The sequence below is a fragment of the Symphalangus syndactylus genome, chromosome 13, assembly GCF_028878055.3.
Source record: "Symphalangus syndactylus isolate Jambi chromosome 13, NHGRI_mSymSyn1-v2.1_pri, whole genome shotgun sequence".
Lineage (NCBI taxonomy): Eukaryota > Metazoa > Chordata > Mammalia > Primates > Hylobatidae > Symphalangus > Symphalangus syndactylus.
In genome coordinates, this window is record NC_072435.2 from 29,562,229 (window position 1) to 29,573,837 (window position 11,609).

An 11,609-nucleotide genomic window follows, 5' to 3' on the forward strand; every position below is an offset into this window, starting at 1 on the left:
GATTTGGGGCTCAGAGGCTTAGTAACAGACTTTCCAACTCCATGAATTTCCCACAGATGTTCCAAAGTCATGGGAATGAGCTGGGCGCAGTGGCTCACGCCTGCAATCCCAGCACTTTGGGAGGCCAAGGCAGGAGGATCACCTGAGGTCAGGAGTTTGAGACCAGCCTGGTCACCATTTTTTTTTTTAGTGAAACTCCATCTCTACTAAAAATACAAAATTAGCTGGGCATGGTGGTGCACTCCTGTGATCCCAGCTACTCAGGAGGCTAAGGGAGGAGAATTCCTTGAACCTGGGAGGCAGAGGTTGCAGTGAGCCGAGATGGTACCACTGCACTCCAGCCTGGATGACAGACCAAGACTCTGTCTCAAAAATAAAACAAAGTCATGAGAATGCAGGACAAACCTTCATTGCGTAACTTTTATTGTCGCTGAGCCCAGCCGCATAAACGCTGTGGTAGCATCCTAAGACCTCCACTGTGACAACTAAAAACAACCCCCCCAGATTCCCATAACTCCCCCAGGGGACAGCACTCCGGAATTCAGGACTGCTGCCCTAAACCCTCTGCTTTCCATTTCAGCTTTCCCTTACTGGTGCATGCCCCTATGCTTGGCCACCACGGCCAATTTCAAGCTACCAATAAGAGATCATTGAACATGGAATTGGAAAGAAATGCACAGTATTACATTATTCTATAGTAAGCCTTCTTACTATGGTAAACACTTACCAGCCAGTTCTCTGGAGAAAAAAACACACTGTATGGTAGTATCTGCCAATTTGTGTGCCAATGTACGTGCCCACTGCAACCTCCGCCTCCTGGGCTCAAGTGATTCTCCTGCCTTGGCCTCCTGAGTAGCTGGGACTACAGGTGCCCGCCACCACACTCAGCGAATTTGGTGTTTTTTTTGTAGAGATGGGGTCTCACTATGTTACCCAGGCTGGCCTCAGACTCCTGAGCTCAAAGCGATCCTCCTGCCTCAGCCTCCCAAAGTGCTGGGATTACAGGTATGAACCATCTTGCCCGGACTATTTACATTTATTATGTCTTTGTAATAGGCTGACTATAGAACGATGTAATACTGTGCATTTCTTTCCAATTGCATGTTCAATGATCTCATATTGGTAGCTTGAAATTGGTCATGGGGGCCAGGCACGGGGGCCAGGCACGGGGGCGTGCACCTGTAATCCCAGCTACTCAGGAGGCTGAGGAAGGAGCATAGCTTGAAGCCAGAAGTTAAGGACCAGCCTGGGCAACATAGCGAGACCTTGTCTCTCTACAAAAAATAAAGAAAATTAGCCAGCCATGGTGGCACGTGTCTGTAGTCCCAGCAACTTGGGAGGCTGAGGCAAGAGGAGCCTAGGAAGGAGGTCCAGAGTCAGCTATGATCCTGACACTGCACTCCAGCCTGAATGACAGAGAAAGACCCTGCCTCTGAAAAATTAAAAAATAAATCTGGACACAGTGGTTCACGCCTGTAATCCCAGCACTTTGGGAAGCCGAGGCGGGCAGATTGCTTGAGACCAGGAGTTTGAGACCAGCCTGGCTAACATGCTGTAACCCAGTCTCTACTAAAAATACAAAAATTAACTGGGTGTGGTGGTGCACACCTGTAGTCCCAGCTACTCAGGAAGCTGAGGCACGAGAATCGCTTGAACCTGGGAGGTGGATGTTGTAGTGAGCCGAGATCACGCCACTGCACTCCAGCCTGGGCGACAGAACGAGACTCTGTCTCAAGAAAAAAAAAAAGTTTATTCAAACACAAATGTGTGAAGGTAGCTGTCCAGGGACACAAGGACACCGAAGAATGGTGATCAGTGCTTCCACTATGGGGAAAAGTGGGACTCATTTATACAGGTAAAAATGGAGAGGTCAAACGCGGTGGCTAACGCCTGTAATCCCAGCACTTTGGGAGGCCAAGGCAGGTGGATCATTTGAGGTCAGGAGTTCGAGACCAGCCTGGTCAATATAGTGAAGCCCTATCTCTACTAAAAAAAAAAAAAACAAAAAACAAAAACAAAAATTAGCGGGCTGTGTGGTGGTAAGCACCTGTAATCTCAGCTACCTGGGAGGCTGAGGCAGAATAATCGCTTGAACCTGGGAGGCAGAGGCGGGGCAGGGTGGAGGTTGCAGTGTTCTGAGATCGCACCACTGCATCCAGCCTGGGCAAAAGAGCAAAACTCTGTCTAAAACAAACAAAACAAACAAAAAAACCAACAACAACAACAAAAAAATGGAGATCGTGAGCATTTTGCACACAAAGGCTAACATACAGTTATAAGATTAGATTGACAGTTAATAAGATTAGATTTGGTGCAGTGGCTCATGCCTGTAATCCCAGCACTTTGAGAGGGTGGCGGGTTGATCACAAGGTCAGGAGTTTGAGATCAGCCGGGCCAACCCTGGTGAAACCCCGTCTCTACAAATGATACAAAAAATTAGGTGGGCATGGTGGCTGCGCCTGTAATCCCAGCTACTAGGGAGGCTGAGGCAGGAGAATCGCTTGAACCTGGGAGGCAGAGGTAGCACTGAGCCGAGATCGTGCCATTGCACTCCAGCCTGGGTGACAGGGTGAGACTCCATCTCAAAAAAAAAAAAAAAAAAAAAAAAAAAAAAAAGCCGGGTGCGGTGGCTCATGCCTGTAATCCCAGCACTTTGGGAGGCCAAGGCAGGTGGATCATGAGGTCAAGAGATCGAGACTATCCTGCTTAATATGATGAAGCGCCGTCTCTACTAAAAATTTTTAAAAAAATTTTTAAAAATTAGCTGGGCATGGTGGCAGGCACCTGTAGTCCCAGCTACTCAAGAGGCTGAGGCAGGAGAATGGTGTGAACCCGGGAGGCAGAGCTTGCAGTGAGCTGAGATCATGCCACTGCACTCCAGCCTGGGTGACAGAGCGAGACTCCGTCTCAAAAAAAAAAAAAAATTGTAGGCCAGGCACAGTGGCTCAAGCCTATAATCCTAGCACTTTGGGAGGCCGAGGCGGGTGGATGACGAGGTCAGGAGATCGAGACCATCCTGGCTAACATAGTGAAACCCCGTCTCTACTGAAACTACAAAAAGTAGCTGGGCGTGGTAGCAGGTGCCTGTAGTCCCAGCTACTCTGGAGGCTGAGGCAGGAGAATGGCGTGAACCCGGGAGGCACAGCTTGCAGTGAGCCGAGATTGCGCCACTGCACTCCAGCCTGGGCAACATAGTGAGACTCCTCTCAAAAAAAAAAAAAAAAACAAAGAAAGAAACTTACTCTTTCTGGACGGGCAGGGTGAGGTGGCTCACGCCTATAATCCCAGCACTTTGGGAGGCTGAGGCAGGTGAATCATTTGAGGACTGGAGTTTGAGAGCAGCCTGGGCAACATGGTGAAACCCTGTCTCTACAAAAAATGCAAAAATTAGCCAGGCGTGGTGGTGCACATCTGTAATCCCATCTATTAAGAAGGCTGAGGAATGAGAATCACTTGAGCCCAGGAGGCAGAGGTTGCAGTGAGCTGAGATCGCACCACTGCATTCCAGCCTGGGTGACAGGGCAAGACTCTGTGTCAAAAAAAATTTTTTTAAAGGCCTGGCATGGTGGCTTATGCCTGTAATCCCAGCACTTTGGGAGGCTGAGGCAGGTGGATCACCTGAGGTCAGGAGTTCGAGACCAGCCTGGCTAATGTGGTGAAACGCTGTCTCTACTAAAAATACAAAACATTAACCGGGCTTGGTAGCATGTGCCTGTAATCCCAGCTGCTTGGGAGGGTGAGGCAGGAGAATCGCTTGAACTCAGGAGGGGTGGCTGCAGTGAGCAGAAATCATGCCACTGTACTTCAGCTTGGGCAACAAGAGGGAAACTCCATCTCAAAAAGAAAAGAAACTTAAATTTATTCTTTCTGAGAGCCCCTACCCATGAGGGTTTCATCTGCATTAAAAGACTGCCCTCCGTAGCCAGGTCTTTCTTCTCTCTCTTCCATAACCTGTCTCACCAGTCCCCAAGCCCTGATTCTTCTTTAACCTCAGAGTGATATAAAAACTTTGTCGGGCACGGTGGCTCAGCCAGGCGCGGTGGTTCACGCCTGTAATCCCAGCACTTTGGGAGGCTGAGGCGGGTGGATCACTTGAGGTCGGCAGTTCGAAAACAGCCTGACCAACATGGAGAAATCCCATCTCTACTAAAAATACAAAATTAGCCGGGCATGGTGGTGCATGCCTGTAATCTCAGCTATTCAGGAGGCTGAGGCGGGAGAATCGCTTGAACCCAAGAGGCAGAGGTTGCGGTGAGCCGAGATCGCACCATTGCACTCTAGCCTGGGCAACAAGAGCGAAACTCTGTCTCAAAAAACAACTTCAGCCATCTGGCCCTTTCTCTGAGTTTGCGTATTTTCTGTGAGTCCCGTGTGCACATAATAAAGTGTGTATTCCTTTCTCCTGCTACCTGGCTATTACTAGTTTGATTTATATAGACTCAAATTTTTTAACCTCCAGGGGAAACATTTTAACTTCCCTGCAGTTCTGGCACTGTGAGCAGGATGCAAATCAAATCACTCTGTTTCGGGACCTACAGATGGTTTTCTGGGACAAATGATAAATAGCTGGCAGAAAAAAGTAAGATTTCTTACCAGCTCCTTGGATCTCTGCCTGTGGGACCCGGTCCAGTAAAGGTGGTAAAAGTCTTTGTCTTTTTCCCTTTCCAAAATTGGATTAACGGGAAAAAACGTATGTGAACTAGTTGGCTTATAAAATAAATTGGTGGGCCGGCTGTGGTGGCTCATGCCTGTAATCCCAGCACTGTGGGAGGCTGAGGCTGAAGGATCGCTTGAGGCCAGGAGTTCAAGAGCACCCTGGACAACATAGCAAGAGCCATCTCTGCCAAAATTTTATCTATTATTATTTAATTTATTTTTATTTATTTATTTATTCCAAGACAGAGTTTCACTCTTGTTGCCCAGGCTGGAGTACAATGGCACAATCTCGGCTCACCGCAACCTCTGCCACCCAGATTCTAGCGATTCTCCTGCCTCAGCCTCCCGAGTAGCTGGGATTACAGGCGTGCGCCACCACGTCCGGCTAATTTTTGCATTTTTAGTAGAGATGGGGGTTTCACCAAGTTGATCAGGCTGGTCTCGAACTCCTGACCTCAGGTGATCCACCTGTTCTGGCCTCCAAAGTGCTGGGATTACAGGCATGAGCCACCACGCCAAGCCTTCTAAAAATGTGGAAAATAGCCAGGCATGGTGATGTATGCCTGTGGTCCCAGCTACTTTGGAGGCTGAGGTGGGAAGATCACTTGAGCCCAGAAGATAGAGGCTGCAGTGAGTCATGATGGTGCCACTGCACTCCAGCCTAAGCGACAGAGCAAGACCTTGTCTCAAAAAAAGAAAAAAAAGACTTGTTTCCCCATCTACCTCTACTCTTTCTTCGTTTTGTCTCCTTCAATAGCACATGAAGAGATTTAAAAGAGATGAGTTAATGGGTGCAGCACACCAACATGGCACATGTGTACATATGTAACAAACCTGCACATTGTGCACAGGTACCCTAGAACTTAAAGTATAATAAAATATATATATATATAATAAAATAAAAAAAAGACTTTTAGTGATTCTGAGACTCCTTGAGGAGCCCAGCTAAAGCACCACAGACTTCCTTTTTGGGGTCTTCTGTCTTCCTCATGGAGCCCCAAGAGTTGAGGGTGGGGTCTAATCCTCTGCTCTCTTTTGCACTAAACTCCCTGATCTCTTTGGCTTTTGAAGGTCCAAGGGTTACTTTCTTCTCTTTTTTTTGAGAGAGAGTCTTGCTGTTGTTGCCCAGGCTGAAGTGCAATGGCACGATCTTGGCTCACCACAACCTCTGCCTCCCAGGTTCAAGCGATTCTTCTGCCTCAGCCCACCGAGTAGTTAGGATTACAGGCATGTGCCACCACGCCCGGCTAATTTTGTATTTTTAGTAGAGACGGGGTTTCTCCATGTTGGTCAGGCTGGTCCTGAACTCCCGACCTCAGGTGATCCACCCGCCTCGGTCTACCAAAGTGCTGGGATTACAGACGTGAGCCACCGCGCCGGGCCCACAAGGGTTACTTTCTAAGGTGAGAAAACACTTGACCTTTGGTCATGGGATAACTAAGTAGTTACCGGCAATAGCTACAATTTTGAAGATAACTGACAAGGTTAGAATGAATGGTTATTACCACAGGGAGCAAATTTTATCCTCATTTCTTCATGCATTTAGACAAGAAAAGACTCACATTGCTGACTGAGCCAAGCAGAACTGACAGTAAAGTGTGCCTTGCAGCCCAGGCTGAGTGTGGGCGCTTTTGACAGCCTGTCCCTGAGCATTCCCCTCTTGGGCTTTGCCACTGGTCTAGGGGATCAGGGATTCAGCCTGGGAATGGCATGCTTGATTTCTGGGATCCAGGCGCTCTGCCTTCCAGCTGTGCCTGCTTTTTATATAGGTGAGGCTTAGGCCAGTCCTGGAAACTCCACGTGCTTTCTCAGCTTTATCTGTAAATGGACTCAGTAATCCAGATAAAAAACAGAAAGTAGGGCTGGGCACGGTGGCTCACACCTGTAATCGCAGCACTTTGGAAGGCCAAGGCGGGCGGATCACCTGAGGTTGGGAGTTCCAGACCCGCCTGACCAACATGGAGAAACACCCCCTGCCCCCCCCACCACCCCGTCTCTACTAAAAATGCAAAATTATCCGGGCGTGGTGGTGGGCTACTGTAATCCCAGCTACTCAGGAGGCTGAGGCAGGAGGATCACTTGAATCTGGGAGGCGGAGGTGGTGGTGAGCCGAGATCATGCCATTGCACTCCAGCCTAGGCAAAACGAGCAAAACTCCATCTCAAAAGAAAAAGGAAAAAAAGAAAAGAAAAGAAAGAAAACCAGAAGAGAAAGTAGGCCAGCACGCCTATAATCGCAACACTTTAGGGGCTGGAGGTGAGAGGATCTCTTGAGGTCAGGTGTTTGAGATCAGACTGGGCAACAGAGGGAGAACCAGTCTCAAAAACAACAAAAGAACTTACATTCTTTCTCTTTGCCTTGAGATATAAATTGATATCCTGTTTTCTTTAAAATTTGGCTGGGCACGGTGGCTCATGCCTGTCATCCCAGCGCTTTGGGAGGCCAAGGAGGGCGGATCACTTGAGGCCAGGAATTTGAGACTAGCCTGGGAAACATGGCGAACCCCATCTCTACTAACAATACAAAAATTAGCCAGGCATGGTGGAGCACGCCTATAAATCCCAGCTACTCAGATGGCTGAGGCACAACAATCTCTTGAGCCCAGGAGGCAGAGGTTGCAGTGAGCTGAGATCGAGCCACTGCACTCCAGCTTGGGTGACAGAGCAAGACTCTGTCTCAAAAATAAATAAATAGGCTGGGTGCAGTGGCTCACGCCTATAACCCAGCACTTTGGGAGGTTGAGGCAAGAGGATCCCTTAAACCCAGGAGTTCAAGACCAGCCTGGGCAACATAGTGAGACCCCGTCTCTAAAAAAAAAAAAATACAAAAATTAGCCAAGTGTGGCGGTGAGTGCCTGTGGTCCCGGGAGGCTGAGGCGGGAGGATCACTTGAGCCTGGGAGGCAGAGGTTGCAGTGAGTTGTGTTTGCACCACTGCACACCAACCTGAGTGACAGAGCGAGACTCTGTCTCAAAAATAAACAAATAAAATATAATAGAGCATATATAGAAACCATCTCTGGCACTCCATATTGGCATTGCAGATGAAGTACAGGAGATAACTGATATTCAATAATGGTGTGGTGCTGGGAGATTTGGTTTTCCATATAAAAAAATATGAATTTAATATATATATACACACACACACCCCATCTGGGTTTGTGTAAATATACTCTATGATGTTCATACAACATGAAATTGCCTAATAATACATTTCTCAGAACACATCCCTATTGTTAAGTGACCCATGACCATATTGTTGAATGAATGAAAGTATTTCCAGAGTTTTACTTCCTGGGACAATGTCCATGAAATCATCTCCAGGACTACTGGCCCTGTGCCAGTTGGGGACACTGAAACCTTTAGTCTCTAAGCTGCTTTCCTGCTAAGCCATGGAGTTCTCTTTTCGCTCCGTTTGTACAATCCATTCAATTAATATGCATTAGACGCTGTATGTGTTTCCCGGGTTGCTCTAAGAAGGTAACACACAACTGGGTCCCTCAAAGCAAAAGAAAATCATTCTCCTTTAGTTTTTTTTTTTTTTTTTGAGACAGGGTCTCACTCTGTCTCCCAGGTTGGAGTGATCTTGGCTCACTGCAGCCTCCGCCTCCTGTTCAAGCAATTCTCCCAAGCAGCTGCGATTACAGGCATACACCATCATGTCCGGCTAATTTTTGTGTTTTTAGTAGAGATGGGGTTTCGCCATGTTGGGCAGGCTGGCCTCAAACTTCTGACCTCAGATGACCCACCCGCCTCGGCCTCCCAAATTGCCGGGATTACAGGTGTGAGTCATCGCGCCCAGCCTATTCTCCCTTAGTTCTGGAGGCCCAGAGTTAATCTCAGCTTTTGTCATCATGTGGCTTTCCTTTCTTGGGTGTCTGTGTGGTCACCCATCATAATGGATTAGGGACACCATACACCCTACTCCAGTATAACCTGGACTTAACCAGTTACACCTGCAATTATCTTACTGTGAACCACAAATAAAATTCTCAGTCCTCCAAGTAACTGAATGGACCCTCCCTCTAGACCAAGGGCATTCTAAAGTAAACCTGAAACACTAGTTCAGCCCAGGATGGGACTGGGTGGCTGGACATGCCTCATTATATCCTCCTGCCATTGTAATTCAAGCCCAGCTGACCAGTGTTTAACATCAACACAGACCTCAAGACTGACCAGGGCTGGGCACGGTGGCTCACGCCTGTAATCCCCACACTTTGGGAGGCCGAGGTGGGAGGATCACTTGAGGTCAGGAGTTCCAGACCAGCCTGGACAACACGGTGAAACCCCGTCTCTACTAAACATACAAAAAAATTAGCCAGGCATGGTGGTGTGCTGCTGTTATCTCAGCTACTCAGGAGGCTGAGGCAGGAGAATCACTTGAACCCGGGAGGTGGAGGATGCAGTGAACCGAGGTTGTGCCACTGCACTCCAGCCTGGGTGATGGACTGAGGTCCTACTTGGGGCTAGGACTTTAACATATGAACTTGGCCAAGGGAGGCTGGGTGCAGTGACTCATGCCTGTAATCGCAGCACTTTGGGAGGCTGAGACAGGAGGATAACCTAAGGTCAGGAGTTCGAGACCAGCCTGGCCAACATGGTGAGACCCCGTCTCTACTAAAAATACAAAAATTAGCAAGGAGTGGTGGCAGGCGCCTGTAGTCCAAGCTACTCGGGAAGCTGAGGCAAGAGAATCACTTGAACCTGGGAGGCTGAGGTTGTGGGCTGAGATCGCACCACTGCTCTCTAGCCTGGGTGACAGACAGAGTCTCCGTCTCAAAAAAATAAAACAAGGAAACTTGGCCAGGGACTTGTCACAAGTCAAACCATAAGGAACATGTGCTGTGCACTGGATACTGTCTGAGGTGCTGGGGTATGCGATCCCCTTCTTTAGGGGACTTAAGTGGCTCCTGTCCTGCTCGGCTTCCTTTTGTCCCTTTCTGGTGAGGGACAGGGCAGGCTTTTAGGTGTCTGTCCAACTTCTGCTTTGGAATTTGCAAACGCAGTAAGGAGCTCAGTAAATATTTATTGATGAATTAGTGCAACTTGTTGGCGGCTTGCCAGCTTCTGCTTGGGCTTTTGTAATGTGAAAGCTATTGGCTGGGCACAGTGGCTCACACCTGTCATCCCAGAAGTTTGGGAGGCCGAGGTGGAAGGATCACTTGAGGTCAGAGCAGCCTGGCCAAAGTGGCAAAACCCCATCTCTACTAAAAATACAAAAATTAGCTGGATGTGGTGGCGTGTGCCTATAATCCCACTTGGGAGGCTGAGGTGGGAGGACTGCTTGAACCCAAGAGGCGGAGGTTGCAGTGAGCTGAGATGGCGCCACTGCACTGCAGCCTGGGCGAAAGAGCCATCACACTCAGCCCTCCTCCTGCGTTTTTTTTTTTTTCTTCGAGACGGAGTCTCACTCTGTCACCAGGCTGGAGTGCAGTGGTGCAATCTCAGCTCACAGCAACCTCTGCCTCCCGGGTTCAAGTGATTCTCCTGCCTCAGCCTCCCGAGTAGCTGGGATTACAGGCACCTGCTACCACGCCCAGCTAATTTTTGTATTTTTAGTAGAGATGGGGTTTCACCATGTTGGCCAGATGGTCTCGATCTCTCGACCTGGTGATCCGCCCGCCTGGGCCTCCCAAAGTGCTGGGATTACAGGCGTGAGCCACCGCATCTGGCCCCTCCTGTGTTCTTTAACACCTCCCAAGCCCGAACCCTGTTACTGGCAGCAAATCCGTATGGGTCTGCAGCAACCTCAATTCTTGTCTCCTAAGAAGAAAGAATTCGACTGAGGGGAATAGGCAGAAGGAAAGACCAAGGCAGACTGGGCAACAGGCTCTCCTTTAGAGCAGGAGAGAAAGTTTATTAAAAAGCTTTATAGCAGGGACAGAAGGAATGAAAGTACACTTGGAAGAGGGCTAAGCGGGCAACATGAAAGACAAGCGTGCAGTTTGACCTTTTGAGTTGGGGTTTTATATGTTGGCACACTTCTGGGGTCTTGCGTCCCTTCTCCCCAGTTCCTCCCTTGGGGTGGGCTGTCCACTTAGGCGGTGGCCTGCCAGCGCCTGGGTGGGGAGCACGCACAGTGTGTTTGCTGGAGTTGTACGCGTGCTCACTTGAGGCGTTCTTCCCTTACCCACCGAATCTCCTCAGGAGGTCACGTACCAATTAAACTCTGCTATTTTGCCTCTTAGTGCACATGCTTGTGCCCACTCGCTGAACTCCCGAGATCTTATTGGGAAGCTGCTGATCACCAGCTTCGGGTGTTTTCTTTTCTTTTTCTTTTTTTTTTTTTGAGATGGAGTTTCTCTCTTGTTGCCCAGGCTGGAGTGCAATGGCGCGATCTCAGCTCACTGCAACCTCCGCCTCCCGGGTTCAATCGATTCTCCTGCCTTAGTCTCCCAAATAGCTGGGATTACAGGTGCACGTCACCACACCCGGCTAATTTTTTTTTTTTTTTTTTGAGACGGAGTCTCACTCTGTTGCCCAGGCTGGAGTGCAGTGGTGCGATCTCGGCTCACTGCAAGCGCCGCCTCCCGGATTCACTCCATTCTCCTGCCTCAGCCTCCCGAGTAGCTGGGACTACAGGCGCCTGCCCGCCACCACGCCCGGCTTTTTTTTTTTTTTTTTTTTTTTGAGACAGAGTCTCGCTGTCGCCCAGGCTGGAGTGCAGTGGCGCGATCTCGGCTCGCTGCAGGCTCCGCCCCCTGTGGTTCACGCCATTCTCCTGCCTCAGCCTCTCGAGTAGCTGGGACTACAGGCGCCCGCCATCTCGCCCAGCTAATTTTTTGTATTTTTAGTAGAGACAGGGTTTCACTGTGTTAGCCAGGATGGTCTCGATCTCCTGACCTCGTGATCCGCCCGCCTCGGCCTCCCAAAATGCTGGGATTACAGGCGTGAGCCACCGCGCCCGGCCTCACGCCCGGCTAATTTTTTTGTATTTTCTTTTTTTTTTAGTAGA